The sequence below is a fragment of the Protopterus annectens genome, chromosome 9.part0, assembly GCF_019279795.1.
Source record: "Protopterus annectens isolate FY-2018-M chromosome 9.part0, PAN1.0, whole genome shotgun sequence".
Classification (NCBI taxonomy): domain Eukaryota; kingdom Metazoa; phylum Chordata; order Ceratodontiformes; family Protopteridae; genus Protopterus; species Protopterus annectens.
Window position 1 is genome coordinate 76055305 of NC_056743.1, and position 19570 is coordinate 76074874.

A 19570-nucleotide genomic window follows, 5' to 3' on the forward strand; every position below is an offset into this window, starting at 1 on the left:
AAGTGCTTTCTGTGCAGACTCTGTATATACTCCTTGTGTCTGCATAAGTTTTTGCTAGGTGTTTCGGTTTATTTCAACATTACAAAGATGTGCCATAGGTGAACTAGTGAGCCCCAAACTGCAGTATGTGTGTATGCACCTATCTGTTTGTACGCTTGTGCATATATGACAAATGGGGCCAGCACATTGTCCCTGAAAAGTATCTCTTCCCTGGACTGACTGAGTGATGAGATAGACTTTGCCTCTTGTGTGACCCTGAACTGGATTACGTAGGTAATGATAGACTTAACAAATGAATGAATAAATGTATTTAATGACTGAATAAGTAAATTTAACTTATGATTTTTTATGAAGCTTTTCTCCCCTGGTGTGTACTGAAAAGGAGCCACAATACAGCTGGAATACTCAATGGATAATTAAAAACACAAAAATAAAAGTCCATGCATACATGTATGGGTAATGTTGCAATATGAATAGAAGATAATTGACTTAGCTTTTGGTGTAATTCAAATGGGAAATAATATTTGTTGGCCTAGGAAGATATGGGTGACAGACCACACTGCTTTGTCAGTGATGGTCTGCACCTCTCTCCACAGTTTGCTACATTTTAAAACATATATTTTTTTTAATTAACTCAAACCTTAGAGCTGTTGAGCTCATTGCAGAGTATAAACAGTAGCAAGTGCTTGCTACAGTTTAAAAGTAAAGCAAAAGTTTCTTTACTTTGTTTTTTAAACAAAAAAAGTGATCTGTGTGGGGAATAAAGTGTAGAAACTGCTTGCTGCATTTGTAGCATGCAGTTTGCTGCAAATTAAAAGAAAAATATTTTTTTTTTTTTTTTTTTATAAAATAAAATGTGAGGATGAAGGAGAGGCAGGGGATTTGCTGCTAGTGCAAGAGAGAGGGGTGTATATCCAGAAGAAGGGGACATTTTTTTTGCTGTTCAGTTAAAAAGCTGACGGGGGATGTTGAAACATGGATTGGGTACTGTAATGCGGGCACAGACCAATAACTGGTATCAAAGAAACAGACTAACACAATACCAAGAAATGCATAATAGCATCTTTTATTAAGATGGCTACCCCTGGAAATAACGAAATTGATAATACATCCCATACAGTAGACCTAGTGATCAGGGATTTGGGAATGCATGTAGGCAGTAGCCTGGCCTTTCACCATTATGTATCCATGGTAGTGAATTAATCATTCTGTATTGCACAACTTATAAGCTAAGGATGTCATTGTTCTGCTGTACTCGGCACTTAGACTATTTGTTGAGTACAATACCCCCCGCTGTATGTACCTGAATAGGCATATGCAACAACCAGTGCATCTAAACAGGTCCTCACAAAAAGAATGCAGGGCATAAACAGCATGTCTGTGTAGACCACCTCAAAGGCCTATCCCTGAACTCAGTCTCCTACATACTGCTGAGAGGTGATCTGTGCCTGGCCTACAAAATATCAAAAATTGTCATGTACATTTGGGTAGCATGGTTAGGCTTAGAAAGGCTCCCTGGAGCTGTTAGCTTAGTAATTGTCTATTAACCTATGCATACATAAAATTATGGCATTTTAAGAGTTGTATCTGCTCCCGTTCTATTAAAATGATAAAAAACCCAGTGAATGGAAAAAAACAGTAAATTTATTTGACTAAGTATTACATATCTACCTAACACTGTGAATCATGATGGGGCACAATCATTTGAAGTTAGAGATGATAATTAATCCTTCTTCTCCTTTCGGCTTTTCCCGGTTAGGGGTCACCACAGCGGATTACCTGTCTGCTGATGACTGGCCGTGAAGTTTTACAGTGTCGAGTTGCCAGCCCGGCGCCCAACCTTCCACAGAAGGCACACACACACTCATGCCTAGGGCCAATTTAGAGTGTCCAATCCACCTACAGCATGTCTTTGGGATGTGGGAGGAAACCGGAGCACCTGGAGGAAACCCACACAACCACAGGGAGGACATGCAAACTCCACACAGAAGGCACCCCAGCCAAGGATCGAACCAAAGAACCTCTTACTGTGAGGTGACAATGCTAACCGCTGCACCACCGTGGCCGCTGCCATAATTGATATTTACTTTTCGTTAGTCCAGCTAATTTGATGTTGTACCAGCTTTATCATAAACTTGAAATCCAAAAGTATATACTGAGCATTTTCCTACTGTTGCACTTTGTACACACACAATCCATATTTTTACACATATACCTATAACTGTCTCTGTCTTTTTATCTACATAGACACACATATGTGTGTGTATGGCTGTGGGTTCAGAAAATCCTTTACTTATACTAACAGAATTTTTTTTTACTGAGACAAAAACATTTCAGCAGTTACTCATAATTGTTGTAATATACTGCAATCCAGTGCTCAGTATAGTGATTTTTTTAATTATTTATATAATCCCTGTATGATTTATTTTTATTTACTCTTTGTATATATTAAATGTGAAAAGAAAATAAATCTGCTTTCATTATTGATGTAACAAAAGCCTCATTGCTCATTGATTTCTCAGTTACATGTCACAATTAAATCCCATATAAGTACTGTATGATACAAGTAGAAACACTATTTCTTAAATTCTACTTTAGTGATAATCTTGTTTAAGGGATTTGATTACAAAGACTGCATTAACATTGACCAGTAAACCATGGATATTTTATTTGCACTGTAATCCCTGGAAGTACTGACCAGGGTGTTGTTACAAAATCTAACACCGTGTGTGATTATTTACGAAACTTTTGCACTGGTTTATAAAAAGATTAAGCTCCTCTGTCTCTCTCTCTCTCTCTCTGCTCAGACAGCATCAGGGCTGAAGCCAAATGTGGGATATGGGTACACGTTTAACCTGTTTCAGTCTGCTGTACTGTAATGGCAGAGAGAGAGATCGAAAAGGTTAGAGAGTGAGAGAAAATGTGCTTAACTTTGGATTTTGGTCTGTGGGCTGCTGAAAAGAGAAATTAAACTGGAAACTGAATGTGATGTTCTTCTTTACAGCCAGAACAAACTGTGTTCAAGTTTGAAAAGGAAATATGAGATAAAGTACCAAGAGGAGTGAGAAAACCAGAAGTAACTAAGTCAAAGTAAGCCAGCATTTGTTTTCCTTGCATAGAACTTTCTCTGTTCAGTTATATTGTAAAATCAGCCTCATTTTAACAAAAGTGATTTGTCTGAGCACTGATATTGTTATATTGTCAGCTGAAGTGAGCATCCTGTGAGCAAGCTGAGGTTTAAAGCTATAAATTTTAACTTGGGGAAAAGGGGGGGTGCTGAAGTTTAAAGCTGAGAATTCTGAGCACACTGTCACCGCTGTGACTCTGAGCAGTTTCATTCATTAAGCAAATTTTTATTTATTTGTTTATGTATTTGTTTATTTTATTTAACATTTGTTTACTGGGAAAGTCCGACTTGGAACAAAGCCAGTTTTCAGCTGAGGCCTGGGGAGAAATGCTCCAGATACATGACTTTGTGTCGCATAGCTTTTTTTTTTTTTATTTTTTTTAAGCCAAGCTGATTTTAGCCAGGAAGTACATACAGAAACAATGTGTGCCTGCCAGTTACCCCCATGCTGAAAATACTGGAGGAAAGAATTAGGTAACAAAGAGCCCATGGAGGTAAGGAGCTTGGTGCTAAGGCTGGAAAGAACAGGAAGTGAACATTTTAAGATCATGGTTAACTGCTGTATTAAAAAAAGAGAAGAATATCAGTGTACACTTACAAGTGATTTGCCAGGTTGGGGAAGGATAACAGAAACATAAGAAAAGACTGTGCAATTAAAAGGTGGTATGGTGGTATGGTTCACACTTTTCAGAATGTTTTGTGCGCATGGTATGGTTGTTGTTAATATAAATAATGTCATGTAGTTTAATATATATTGAATGAGTCATGCATACGTTAAGATTTGAGTTTCATTGGATACCAGGTATCTAACTGAAATGACTCTCACTGCAGGTAGGGCAGATGCTTGAAGTAATGCATGTGTGTGATATTCTGCTTGTATGGAGTTTTCTATGAGGCGAACCAGGATCCCAAGCTGTAAGTTTAAGTGTTTTCTTAGTAAATCGTTTAAAATACTTAAACAGGCAAACCAGTTAATTTTAAGAATCTCATCTTTCTTTCCCCACCCAAACAAAATCTACATCATATGATTATGAAAACATAAATAAAAGTAAACTAAAAAGTGTCAGCATCAAAAAAATGTCTGCCAGTTGGAGCAGAGAATTAAGGCTACCATAGCTGTTAATGAGTAGTCCAGGGTGTGTTTCCCTCAGTCTTTGCATACTGTGTAACTGAGTAGGTCACGTAACCAGACAACACTTTGAGGCAGTTCCTGCATTACATGGATAGTAACTACAAATGGACTTGTAGAACAAAAGGTTCAAAGGCAAAATAAATAGGTTCATAGGCAGTCACTTGACATGTGAAGGGCCTAATCCAATTTTCTAAATGTCCTACATCTCTATCTGGTTAAGTATCTTGCTCAGATTCACATGATAGGTAAGTGGAGGATGAGGGGACTCAAACTCCGAACCTGAAAGCAGCTGATTAACAGATCATAGACTTAATCCTCTGTGCTAACTACCAGATTAAAAACTAACCCAATCACCTAGAGTAGGAATAGAACCCACAGACTTCTGACCTTACAGAGCCACACACACACAGAGGCAAACCTACTAAAAAATGCAGATTATTACAGTCAGTTCCCAGAGTTAATATAAAAAGCTGTCCAAAATGTTCACTTTAACAGAACTGTTGCTCAAGTTCTGGAGAAGTTTCCACAAAACAGTTTATGACAATCCATATCCTGATAAAATGCATTACTATTTATAATCAGGCCATACTTAAAATAGAACCTTCTGCCAACTGTATTACAGAGACAATCTGCAAAATAACAGTTTAAGGCAATACAAATAGTTTGTGTAGACACATAACTCCAGACAGCATTTCAAAGAATGAAAACCTGCTATGATGGCCAGTTCAGAGCACTCCTGAAGAAAATCATTGTTTATTTGCCACTGCATCCATCTTTACCAGTGCTCCAGGTATAATATGACCTGCTTTGGCCATAAAGACAGACTGTAGACCTCATTTAGTAATGTACATTATGCATTAACAATGTACAACATAACTAGCTATTTGCTGATTGCAGAACTTACACTGTGCATAGTCTATTTGTAGGAAAGGCTCATGGAAAAAAGCTTCATAATTATTTTCAGCTCTTACTATTTATACCAACAAACTTCCCATAAAAAGTTTTTGACTAACATGGCTCTGTTGTTTCATATCACCCCCATGATTGTCTCCCATTTCCATGGGTATGACTTCCACTAACATTACCTAGTATCCAGGTACTGAGGATGTCATGCTACAATATATACCATCTAAGGGTGGTTCAAATTGTTGGCTAGTACGCAATTCCCCTTTCCCTACTGCAGTGTCAGCTTTGTTGAGCATACTTCAAGGGCACCCTTCATTTTACTTACCCATGATGCTTTGCTCAACTGCTAAGTAGACTCCTTGTTGGGCTTGTTTCTCCCATGCATGCATTTTGCATAATGGAGAATGTTGCTAACAGTCTTGAATGGACTTTTAGAAAAGCCATTTTTTCAGGCTTTCCATTTCATTCACACTGGATTTGACCAGTACAACATTAGGAAACTGCAGTAACAATGTATGATAAAAGAAAAGGATTGATTTTATGAACCTATACACCCCTGGGATCACTTCATTGGCTCTGGTTGACAGAGGATCAGTTAATTAATCAATGGGGCAGCGAAAACCGACACACTCTGGCTAGGCTTATAAATGCCCTCGAGCAGATAGCCTAGTACCTACCTATGAATCTATTAATACTTGCCTTAGTTTCTGGTGTCACTCTAGGGAAACACAATAACTGCTAGCATAGGTGGACATGGGTAACAGACCACTTTGCTTTGCCAAGGATGGTCTGCATTTGTCCCCCCTGGACTTTTGGATATTGGCTAAAACTTTATCTGTTCCTTTAGGGCTTTGTCCATGTGACATAACTACAAACTCAAAGCAACCTTAAGGTGTTACTGCTCAGTTCTAGGAGTCTAAACAGGGAATCCCACATCCTACACACTGAGCTCACTCTAGAGAATGTAGACATCTGAGGTGTTACCAAGACTTGGTGTAAAGCAGCAGAGACTACTTCAGCAGTGGCAGATCATCATGTCTTCCACCTCAACACATTTAGACCAACAGCAGCACAGATAGATGGACGTGTCTCAAGCTACATTAGCAGGAAATATAACTCCAGGTTAGTTAAACAGGATGATACCCTGAAGTTCATCCATGTACAAGTCTCCATCGGCAAGTTTGCCTATCATGTCCTGGCAAGTTGCAGGTCACCCTGTATGACCCATGAAGCTCACGACTCTTACATAGACTTACTAGAGGCACTCACCATTCAACTAAATGCCCTATTCATGGGAGACTTTAACTACCCCTCTAAAGACTGAAAATGCACACTGCATTTAACTCACAGGCACAGTGTTTCCTGGACTTAATTAACACAAACACTATGGACCAGAAATAGGGCATTCAAACCAGAGTATCAAACATAACTCAAAATAAGAGATGACAGTGAAAGCACAAACTGTTAACCACCAAATTCCACTGTGGAAGTCCAGTTCGTACCCTTTATTGGACTTCTATAGTGGAATTTGGTGGTTAACAGAGTATCAAACATGCTGGACCTAGTACTCAGCAACATGGTAGAGCACTGCAACCCCCCCCCCAAATGTCACATCCTCATTAGTAAGGTCTGACCACAAAGCTGTGTTCCCTGAAATAAAAATCAACCCAGAAAACCCAACTAATCCCTAACAGGATCCACAAAAAAACAGTCAGTTGTTTGTTTGTTTCTAACATTTAGGAGCTATTCTAAATTAAACTACACTCTGTTAAGTGAGAGTTTGTAAAAATTCATGGTTCCCCAAATCCTGGAAACACAGCTATCTATACAGAATGATTTACATAAACCCTGTACAGACATGTAAATGGCTAGTCTGAGGCTGCTGTACCTACTAGATGTAAGCCCAGATATAACACCAAAAACAAACCACACTGGTGGAATCCTTACCTTAACAGTCTATACAAGAAAATAAGAAAGTCATGGCCAAAATCTTAAAGAGCAACTCACATAGAGACAAGAGAGCTTTTATTCAACTAGCAAGGGACTAAGAGGTCTACTAAACTCCAACAAGGCCAATTACAAGGTCAGGCTAGCTTCCCAGGCTACGGAAGATCACAAGGCCTTCTTCAGCCATGTTAGGAACCTTAAAGGTAATATGCAGAAGTGCCGAGAATTGGTGGTAAATGGCACTAACTTTACTGACCAGAGTGACATAGCAAATCTAGTGGCTAATAAATTTAACTGCAATTTCACCCCCTACCCCACCCACAATGCCCTCCTGTGAAATCCCTTCTAGCATATCCCCCCAACTATCAACAAGGATCAGGTCCTGGAGGTGCTTGCTAATGCCAAAAACACTGCTTTAGTGGGCCCTGACAATATCCCTGTTGCTTCCTAAATAGCTCAATACATGACCTAGCAAGACCACTTGAGGCAATCTTCAACCACGGCCTCAAAACAGGTTACGTGCCAGGTGAATGGATGACTGAAACTCTCATCGCCCTTCATAATGGTGGACCAACAGCTCACCCTGTGAACTATCCTAGTTTGGCTTTAAGGGAAGGTCTTCCCTACTTAACCTGGTAGACTTCTTTGAGAGGGTCATCCTGGCTATGGATGAGGGGAAATTGGTACACGCTGCCTACCTTGACCTGGCCAAAATGTTGGATACAACACCCAACTCAGGTGTTGTTGACAAACTCTCAGAACTAGTTATAAATGCCTATATAACTCAATGGATTGCCAACTGGCTCAGAGATAAAGTCAAAGAATTCAGGATCAATGAGACCACCTCCACCAAGAGACTGGTCACCAGTGGAGTACCAAGGGCTAAGTGTTGAGCCCACTCCTGTTTAACATTAGCCTTGGCTTCCAAGAAGTGGATGCCAAAGGCTTCTACCTCACCAAGTTCACAGATGACTGTAAATTGGGTCTTATCACAGATTCGGCCCCTTGACACCAAGATCCTACTAGAGGGTCTAATACAAACAAATGACTGGTGTGAAAGCCATGGATTAAAACTCAATGCAAAGAAATGCATTACAGTGCTGTTGTGGAAATCATTCACCTAAACTAATTGCTTTATCAATGAAAACCCCTAACAGATCTGGGAACATATGTAGACAGTAGTCTTGCATTAGACCAACATGTAACCAAGATTGTAAGAAAATCATTATATGTTGCTCAACTCATAAGGCACTTTACTCAGCACTTATCAAACCCATCATTGAGAACAATACCCCTTTGGCATGTAAATAACCAAGCACTTGCAGCAGTTGGAATGACCTCAAAGGTTCCTCACCAAGAGAATACAGGTTATGAATACCCTGTTCCACACAGATTGCCTTAAGGTCATATCTCTGTACTCAGTCTCTTACAGGTTACAGAGAAGTGACCTATGCCTAGCATATAAGGCATCCTCAGATCCAGCTCTGATGGATCTATTGCACATCTGTAAGACAAACAACACTGGAAATACTAAACCCAAGGACCTGAACTTTGTTTGTGGCATAAATGGGTCCTGCTGAAGGGACCCAAATGTGTCTGTCTCAAAGGACCCTGTGCTATGGAATAAGCTCCCCATCTACATGAAGCAGAGTTCACCCTGACCCTATTCAAAAGAAACCTCGATCATTGGATGGGAAATTGCACACTCACCTCTGTTGTAATATACACCAGCACCCACCCTTCCTTAATGTTGTAATATTCAACAGAACCCACCCTTCCTTAACCTTGTTGTAATATACACCAGCACCCACCCTTCCTTAATGTTGTAATATACAACAGAACCCACCCTTCCTTAACCTTGTTGTAATATACACCAGCACCCACTCTTCCTAAATCTTGCTTTAATATACATCAGCACCTACCCTTTGTTAACCTTGTTGCAATATTCACTGGCACCCACCCTTCCTTAACCTTGTTGTAATATCACCCAGCACCCACCCTTCCTTAATGTTGTTGTAATATACACCAGAACCCACCCTTCCTTAACCTTGTTGTAATATATACCAGCACCCATCATTCCTTAACCTTGTTATAATATACCCTAGCACTTACCCTTCCTTAACCTTGCTGTAATATACACCAGCACCCACAATTCCATAACCTTGTTGGAACACATTCCAGCATCCACCCTTATTTATCCTTGTAATATACACCAGCATCCAGCCTGATCTACCTTGTTGTAATATACACTAGCACCCACTCTTCCTTAGCCTTTTTGTAATGTACACCAGCATCCACCCTTCCTTAGCCTTGTTGTAATATGCACCAGCACCCCTTTTTCCTTAACCTTGTCGTAATATACACTGGCACCCGTGCTTCCTTACCCTTGTTGTAATATCAACCAGCACCCCCCTTCCTTAACTTTATTGTAATATACACCAGCTCTCACCATTATTTAACCTTGTTGAAATATGCACCAACACCCACCCTTCCTTAACCTTGATATAATATACACCAGCATACACATTTCCTTAACCTTGTTGAAATATACACCAGCACCCACCCCTACATAACCTTGTAATATACACCAGCACCCACCCTTCCATTACCTTGTTGTAAAATATACCAGCACCCACCCTTCCTTTGTTGTAATGCACAGTAAATATAAAAAGTTTACACACCCCTGTTAAAATGACAGGTTTTTGTGATATAAAAAAATGAGACCACAGTAAATCATTTCAAAACTTTTCCCACCTTTAATGTGACCTATAACTTGTACAATTCAATTGAAAACAAACAAATCTGTTAGGGGAAAAATATAAAAAATAAAATAAACCTACAATAAGCTGGTTGCATAAGTGTGCACACCCTTAAACTAATGCTTTCTTGAAGCACCTTTTGATTTAATTGCGGTATTCAGACTTCTTGGGTAGGAGTCTATCAGCATGGCACATCTTGACTTGGCACACAGTCACTCCCATTCAGTACCACAGCATACCCATTAAAGTCAGACATACCTTTACTTTCTTTTGTGTTTCAGATCCTCCCTCTTTTGTTACTTTTCTTCCTTCTGCTTCACACACTTTCTGAATTTCTTCAATTCCTAATGCCGTTGCTTTAATCTGTACAAGCCTCATCATATAAACTCATTTTAGTTGGTACCGTCCCCCTTACCATTTCTATTTATTAATTCAGTGAGTTCAACTTACTGGTCATCTTGTTCTGCTTTCCTATTGTCATGTCCCTTAACTTGTCCCAGTCTTTACTCCTCATATCTCTTTCTGTTGGACATACTTTTACTCCTAGGTGTTCTCCCCACCTTTTCACTATGGCAATCTTTGTCATTTCTTTATTTTGCATGCAAAATAAATAAGCTGACAGTGCTGTAAAAAAATAAATAAGCTGACAGTGCTGTAAAAAAAAAAAAAAAGTTTATATATATATATATATATATATATATATATATATATATATATATATATATGTCTGCTTCAAAACACCAAATGACCAGAACATCGAAAGTGTGTTGAAGGAGACCAAACTGCAGAACACCGAAAAGCGCAAAATGCAAAATCCCAGTGTTACAGGATTTTGATTTAGCGCTTTTGGTGTTCTGCTGTGGGTGAGTATGCATGTGTAAGTGCATTTGTGAAGGGTAGTGCTGTGTGTGTTGTGACTGTGGTGTGTGTGTGTTAGGGGTGTGAGTTTGCCTTGTGTGTCTGTTTGTGCGATCTCTGAGTTAGAATATTAAAGTAGGTAGGGTGTGGGGGGTGCGGGGGGGCTTGCCCCCTGCCTATATGTAGTGTAGGGTGGTATGGTTGGTAGTTTGGGGCAGTTGTGTATGTATTTGTGTGTGTTTTTTTGTGTGTTATACTTAAGTGGTTTTCAGTGTTGTGGGGTTTCGTTGTTTTGTTCTCGGTGTTTTGGTCTTCGGTGTTGTGAGGATTCGTTGTTCTGAAGTAGACCCATATATATCTATATATATATATATATATATATATATATATATATATATATATATATAGTAATTTAATGGATTGGCAATGGAATTACTTCATAGACAAGATTTTCAAATTCCTTAAATGTAAGTATTTAAACAATAAAATGAAAAATAACTTAAGAGAAAGTACAAGCATGCACAGACAAACATACATACACAAAACAGTAATAAATGCCAGATGGTATATGCCAGGGAAAAGGGCTTGTCACAAAGAGCCAGATGAAAAAGTATGCTATCCAAGATCTCCTGAAACAAATTGATATAGGACACTGATTAAGCCACCACGGTAGTAGAATGACCAGGACAAGCCCCGTTACCATACTTCTCAGGCCATGCCTTAAGAACTTTTAATATCCTCAAGGCAGGACTTCTCCTGACTCTTCCATGCCCTAAACATCTCTTTTTGAGCTTCCTAAAACCTGTCAGCTTACTGCATGAGGTGGACAGTAAGGTGCAATTAGCTCCTCCAGGTATGAGTGACTCAGGCTATTTCAGAAAAAAAGACTGGTGCCAAGATTTTAAATATTATTCAAGCTGGATTGTAAGCTGGTACAGCCTGTGCTGTCCTGGAGTAATATGTCGTTAACAACCTGTGCTATCTTTGAGTAATATGTCTATAACAGCCTATGCTATCCTGGAGTAATATGACGGTAATAGCCTATCCTAACCTGGAGTAATATGACAGTAACAGCCTATGCTATGTTGGAGTAATATGACGGTAACAGCCAATGCTATCTTGGGGTAATATGACGGTAACAGCCTATGCTATCCTGAAGTAATATGACAGTAACAGATTATCCTAACCTGGAGTAATATGACAATAACAGCCTATGCTATCCTGGAGTAATATGATGATAACAGCCTATGCTATCCTGGAGTGAGTAATATGATTGTAACAGCCTTTGTTATCTTGGAGTAATATGACAGTCTTCTTCTTCTTCTTTCGGCTTTTTCCCAGTTAGGGGTCGCAACAGCGGATCACCTGTCTGCTCATGATTGACAGTGGAGTTTTACAGTGTCGAGTTGCCAGCCTGGCGCCCAACCATCCACAGAAGGCACACACATGCACACACTCACACCTAGAGCCAATTTAGAGTGTCCAATCCACCTACAGCATGTGTTTGGGATGTGGGAGGAAATCGGAGCACCCAGAGGAAACCCACGCAACCACAGGGAGGACATGCAGACTCCGCACAGAAGGCAACCTAGCCGAGAATCGAACCGGAGAACCTCTTGCTGTGAGGCGGCAACGCTAACCGCTGCACCACCGTGGCCGCCCTTTGGAGTAATATGACAGTAATATGAGTAATACTAAGTAAACATGCTGCTACAATTTATATCAGCTGCAATTAATCAGTCTTGGTATAATGTACACCAGGTAAAGGGTCACATTAATATATATTGAAAGGATGTCCATGTCACTTTCTGTTTTTTGCTAATGTCAGTTGATTTAACATTTTAGACAAAGTATTGATACACAAGAAACATCAATGAGTAAAGAATCGTTGTGACGGCTCCTAAAAATAAGGGTCTATATTACGAGATCAAAAGACCAGAGAGCAAGCGGCTTAAACATCGAAAATGCCATACCTTGAAGTCACTCTTATGAGGGGTTGTGGCCCCCACACCCCCTGCTAATTATATATACCAACTCCAAGATCACACTACAGTGAGGAATGGGCAAATTTTCTGATCTTCACTGTACTGCGATCTCACAAAAAACACATCGATGAACAGTATTTCCGATGTTAAAGCCGTTTGCTCTTCAGCCTGTTCGATTTCATGATAGGAACCCGAAATTAAAACTATATACTGAATGCTGATGGTCTCAAGAGAGAAGAAAATAATTTTGTGTATTAATTCCAACTTTAACAGCAAATATGATCCAGCTAGGCATTCTGTTTCAACATGACTAATCCTTAAGTAAGCCCACTCCTACAGTCATCAGATTTAATTTCCAGGTGTGTTTGTTATAACATGGGCGTTGCTGTAGCTGATAGTTGTTGGGATTGTGACGCAGAGTGTATGAGAGTTAGCCATTTTCCCTTCCATTGTATGATACAGGAATTAGTATAAATACAACCCCATGACTTTATATATCCAGGAGTTAATAGTCATGGGGATGTAGGAAATGCTGGGATGCTGCCCCACCTGAAAAATATATTGTCGCTCTAGTTTTGCTAGCTGTGTGTTTTTTCTGCACATTCAAGGGTTTCTGTTCTAATGATTTTCATTCCCACTGGATGTCAGCTTGATGAATTGCTAAAAATTATAGTTAGGCAGGTAGATAGATAGATAGATAGATAGATAGATAGATAGATAGATAGATAGATAGATAGATAGATCTGTGTGTGTGTGTGTGTGTGTGTGTGTGTGTGTGTGTGTGTGTGTGTGTGTGTGTGTGTGTGTGTGTGTGTGTGTGTGTGTGTGTGTGTGTGTGTCTGTGTGTCTGTGTGTGTGTCTGTGTGTGTGTGTCTGTGTGTGTGTGTCTGTGTGTCTGTGTGTGTGCGTGTGTCTGTGTGTGTGTTATTCAGTCTTTGAGATCGCTGTTCATCAATGACCTGGTGAACAGCTTGGTAAATTCGTTAACAATTTACCAAGTCAAATGTAGGAGACATCAAAAGAAGGAACACTGAATGTGCATGGTTAAGGTAAGTGTGGATTTGGGATTTCAATGCTGAAAATTTGGAGTGTGTGTGTGTACATGTACGTGCACATCAGGGTTAGTGTAAGGGCTAGGTAATAGTATAGCACAGATGTAAAGTCTTGTGTGTGCGCTGCTGTATGTGGTTTCTGCCTGAGCACCTTTAATAGTAGTACTGTTATGGATAGGGATTTTCTAAGGTAAGCCTTATGGGTAGAGTTTGCACATACAATTAAGGTGATGCAGGAGAGGCCTTCACCCTGACCACCCATCTCTACAGATCTTTTTTGTATTACCTATGTAATAAAACTATTTTCTAAGATACCAACTGACATATTTCCTTACTACCAGGGGAAGTTTCCATTTGCATGGCAGACACTGTATCATGTACCTGTCTCTCTTTTTCCCTTCATTAAGCTTGACCTTGAACATTATATTGCATATCCACATAGCTGATCCACTACTTGACACAGTTCAGACTGAGCTTGGTTTGTCAATACATTGTTGACAAGTCAGAAGGTACCTTTTAGTAATCAATATGCGACTGATTAATGGGTGCAGCTCTACAATCTGAATCTGAGCATCTGTGCCATGATCTCTTTCGGAAATTATAATTAAATCATGCCTCCTGCAAGAACCAGATAAGTCACACTGCATAATCTCAGTGAAGTGAAATTTAATGAAAGAAAAGGGCTTCATACTTTATTCATCATGAATAGCTGGAAAAGTAAACCCTTTTGCTGTCTCGGTCTGTCACGTCTTCCAGTTGGAGATGGTTTTACAGCATTGGCCAATGTGTTTTCTTCCATTATGCTCTGTACAGTGAAACCTGGGAGGTATTCATTGTAAAATGCTTGTTTTATTCATTACATTTTGCAGATACGATACTGCTGTTAAATAATGTGTACTAGATTCATAGCTTGAACATAAATAAATACAATTAGACATAGTTATATTAAATTGCTTTTCCATTACACTATCAGCAACAATTTTAATTGAGACATAGAGCTGTATTCCAAATGTGGCAGTGTTTCACAGATCATGTTTTGCAATGTATTGCAAAGTACATGCTGTCCTGCCTCATTCTGATAGTGAAATTTCCAAAGTGACCAAGTAAGTGAACAGTAGAGGCAGACTATTGCAATGCAGAATTCAAGGTGCAACCACTGCCCTCCGCAAAGTCGGAGTACATTACATACAGATAACGAGAGATTGCCCCATTCTAAGTTACTGTGAATCATATTACCCATACAAAGTGTTTCATGAAATTTGCCAGCTGCAACAAGCATCATCCAGTGACCTACATCAAGAACAGGATTGACCAGTGACAGGACAGACCCAATGACTATGCTTGCTATCATGGTGAGCCTTAGACTGGAGCGATTGTTTAGAGGGGCCTTGCAATCCCTTTGGAAAAGGACGATAGCATACTAGCTATAGATACAGGGCACTGAGCGGCATTGGAGATGGTATAATAAATAACTGTGCACACTATGGCTGGCATCTATAGACATGCCACAAAATACACAGCATGCAGTTGCATGTGAAACAGCCACATTTGTAATGATTCATAATGACATTTTGCTCTACAGTGCAGTGAATAGAAACATGCTACAGATAATATATACAAATCACTGCATTAAGACAAAGAAAATGAAGACGTATGCAAGTATACACAGGATGGTCATAGACAAGATTCAGAGATGTAACTGGTGGAATCTGAGCAATTGTGTGTACCAAACTATAAAATAGAAAGTGAACCAAATATTCTGGCATTTCAGACAGCAAAAATGTTTATCATCACAGCAGAAGTCGTCCAGCAATATCTAGTAGGAATGAATGCTATTAATGCTCTACTTCCATTTGGGTTTGTCAGGAGGCATCATACAGCAATGAGCAGCAACACCAAAATCAACACACAGTAACACAAAAACATTCGCGGAGACTCTCAGTAATAATCTGTTTAAGCAACAGAGACCTCCAAAGCAGAAATGCAAGCAGCCTCCATCCCCCAACACAACCCAAATGACACACAGCCCACAGACTCTGTGCCACTCAACCACAGCCAATAAGGCAAAACAATGTACCCAACACACTAGTCATAGATGACTCTATAGTCAGGCACACTGATGTCTCACTCGCCAGGCTAAACAAGGAGAAAGTTACTGCCAGCTGCCTGTCAGGTGCCAGGATCCGCCACATAACCCACGCACTCAGGTCACTCCACACCAAGTACAAATAAGACTCTGTCATTGTCCATGTTGGTGTGAATGATCTGTGATGTACCTCCCTGGATTACATGAAAAGAGACATGGAAGAGCTCTCTGATCTTGTAGCCCAGGCAGGTATGACCCTAACCCTGAATAGCATCCTGCCATCACCCAGAATGATACCGCAGTACAAGGACAAAATGACTGACTTCAACAATTGGCTAAGCTTCTGGTGTCATTCTAAGGGGATCCAGTATCTGTCTGCTTGGGACGGCATGGTTGACAGACCACGATGCTTTGCCACAGATGGCCTGCTCCTGTTACCCCTGGGATTCTGGATACTGGCTATGGCTCTTGCTTCCCCTATAGTGCCTTTTTTAGGCAAGGTTCAAATAACAAATTCACGACCATAACAGGAACAGGCAAGCAAAAACTGAGGGTAATGCTACTCAATGCTAGAAGTCTAAATCTCAAAATGCACTCACTCGAAGCACTCCTTAAAATGGAGAACATCGATATCTGTGCAGTGACCGAGACCTGGTTCAAGGCTCCAGAGAGCACCCCTGCACTACCAGGCTATAACTCATACCTCACTTTTTGGCCATGTAACCTGGACCGAAACACCAAAGGTGGAGGTGTGTCCATATTCATTAAGGATATCCACACCACCAGGCTAGTTGCTCAGCAAAATGCATATGAGGTTATCCAAGTGCAACTCACTCTGGGCAAAACTGCAATCCAAACTGTAGCTTGCTACAAATCCCCCACCATGCCCCAGGATTTCCATTCCCCTTTTCTTGATGTACTGGAAAATATTAGGGATCAACCAAACACCCTAATAATGGGCAACTTCAACTACCCCACCATTAACTGGGAAAACTACTCGTGTACCAACTCCTTAGCTCAACGCTTTCTGGAATTCATAAACTCCAATGCCCTGGATCAACTTATCCACACCCCCACCAGGGGCAACAATATCCTAAACGTAGTCATTACTAACATGAGTGACCGATGTTCCATGCTTGTAGTCAACTCCTCGTTGGTCTGATCTGACCATAAGCTAATCACCCTTGATATCCACATCCCGCCCCCACCCTCCATTAAGGAAACCACAGTAAAAAATTTCTCCAAAGCCAACTTCATGCTTATTAAGACAGAAGTGGTGAACTTCATGACAGCCATGCAGATGGACAATACAGTTACAACTGCTGAATCCTACACAAATGCACTCTATAAGCACTTACACAAGTGCATGGATCATGCTATCCCAAACAGAACCAAGACGCTATCCTCCAAAAAAAGGAAGCCAATCTGGTGGTCCCCTGTCCTAAAACAACTGTACAACAGAAGGAAGAAACTGTTGCAAAAGAGAGTAAAATCCCATGAGTGGAGGAGCTCCCTGCTCAGCCTCAGTAAGAAGCTGAGATCCCTTATAAGATCCTCCAAAGCTAGCTATGAAAACAAAATCACCACTAATTTCAAGGACAACCACAAAGCATTCTATAGCTATGTCAAGAATCTCGATGGCAGCACCAAGATCTGCTCTGAGTTACAGCACAAAGGCACGAAAATTACAGAACCAACTGATATTGCCAACATCCTGGCAGATAGGTTCAGTGTTAACTTTACCCCCCTCTCACCCCCTAAAGGGACCATATCTATACAGGAAGAATGCAGAGTCTTTGTAATCACAACTACACAGGTAAAAGCTGCACTCTCTAAAACCAAAAACACAGCATCCATGGGACTGGACAACATCCCAGGCTGCATTTTACATGAACTTCAGAACAAACTGGCACCCCACTTAAGCACCATGTTCAATAATAGCCTCGCATCAGAATTTGTGCCCACTGAATGGTGCACGGCAACAGTTATCCCACTCCACAAAGGGGGAGCCACCACTGATCCCGGGAACTATCGACCTATTAGCCTGATGAGCCTGGTCTGCAAAGCCATGGAATGTATCATCATGGAACTCATAAACAAAGACATTGGTAACCTCCAAACTCTGGATCCCACCCAGTTCGGGTTTGTGAAAGTTAGATCATGCCTTCTAAACCAGATTGACTTCTTTGAGGCAGTCACCAAAGCCGTAGATGAGGGTAAGGTGGTTCACACAGCCTATCTTGACCTTGCCAAGGCTTTCAACACCATCCCCCATTCTGGAATTATAGCTAAACTCAATAAACTAGGTATAAATCCCTACATCACAAGATTGATTGCCAACTGGCTCACTGACAGAACCCACACTGCAAAAGTTGCAGACTCCAAATCTGACTTCAAAGCAGTGACAAGTGGAATACCACAGGGTTCCATCCTGGGACCACTCCTGTTTGGTATCTGCTTCTCTGAAGTACAGGCTAACACAGAATGCCTCTGGCTAATGAAGTTCGCAGATGACTGCAAAATAGGAGCCATAGTCAAGTCCCCAAATGATGTGGACATCCTAGGGCCTCGCTGAGACAGATGCCTGGTGTCAGAGCCATGGCCTCAAGCTCAATGCCAAAAAGTGCAGTGTCATCCCCTTTGGTAAAAACTCTGTACCCATGAACTACCACATAGGCAGCAATCTACTTAACACCGAATGCGTGATAAGTGATCTTGGGACCCAGGTGGACAGTAGTCTCTCCTTTGATAGTCACATCGCCACAGTAGTCAGGAAGTCCTTCTACATGGCACACCTCATCATAAAAGGGTTCTCATCCAGGAAAGAAGAGGTCATTGTTCCCCTCTACTTGACACTCGTTAGACCTGTTATAAAGTTCAATGCCCCTTTTGGAATGTACCTCACAAGACATCTGCAGCAGCTGGAAAGACCGCATAAGTACCTCACAAAGAGGATTACTGGCCTCAAACAAATGCCCTACACTGACCGCCTCAAAAAACTCCAGCTTTACACCATAGCATATCGCCTACTCAGAGGTGATCTCTGCCTAACATACAAAGCTATGTCAAACCCAGAGCTGTTGGACATGCTACACCTAAATAAATCCCAATCGCTCCGAGCTACACACTCTAGGGACATAAACCTTGTCACCACAATAAACAGGACATGCTGGAGGGATAGATTCCTGTCCCAGAGACTTCCCATACACTGGAACAGACTACCCATCTATGTCAAGCAAAGTTCTTCATTAGCACTCTTCAAGAAAAATCTTGATGAGTGGATGGGAAATAGGAAATACACCCCAGGGATCACTTCTGTGTCTGCTCGATAGTGGCACAGGAAAATAACTTTCTTGGCTGGCGTAAGCCAGGGAACTTTGTTGGCTAGGCTTACGTAGGCCCTTGTGCCGATAGCCTAGTACCTACCTATGAAAATGGACCTGGCAGTGAGAAACCTTGCAGAATTTCAGTGGCCAACAGATTTTGTGATTATTTTCATGTAAATTGGAATAATCTACAAAAACTGCGGCATTTACAGGAATACCTGGCCTTCTTATCCCTACATAGACTGAGCTATATATCACACACTCAATCCTTGCTACGGACATATTTCAGATTCCAACATGGGACGTTAGGTATACCTCAGGCTTCTGCCTCTTGTGGATGAAATATCTCATTTCTCAGTTCAGCAGAGGAAAGGGCTACCCGTTATGTGTGG

At 40.8% G+C, this 19570-nt stretch overlaps 1 protein-coding gene across 2 annotated transcripts in view; it reads left to right on the forward strand.

The window, feature by feature from the left end:
• The first annotated feature begins 2775 nt into the window (after nt 1-2775).
• The window catches only part of LOC122811043, a 442144-nt gene continuing 425349 nt past the window's right edge, over nt 2776-19570 (forward strand). The window contains exons 1-2 of one of the 2 annotated variants that reach the window (XM_044082578.1): nt 2776-2902; nt 3005-3090. The gene's annotated coding sequence lies outside the window, so the exon portion shown is untranslated. Of the gene's footprint in view, nt 3091-19570 lie in introns of both variants that reach the window. The other variant, XM_044082579.1, reaches the window with a different exon arrangement.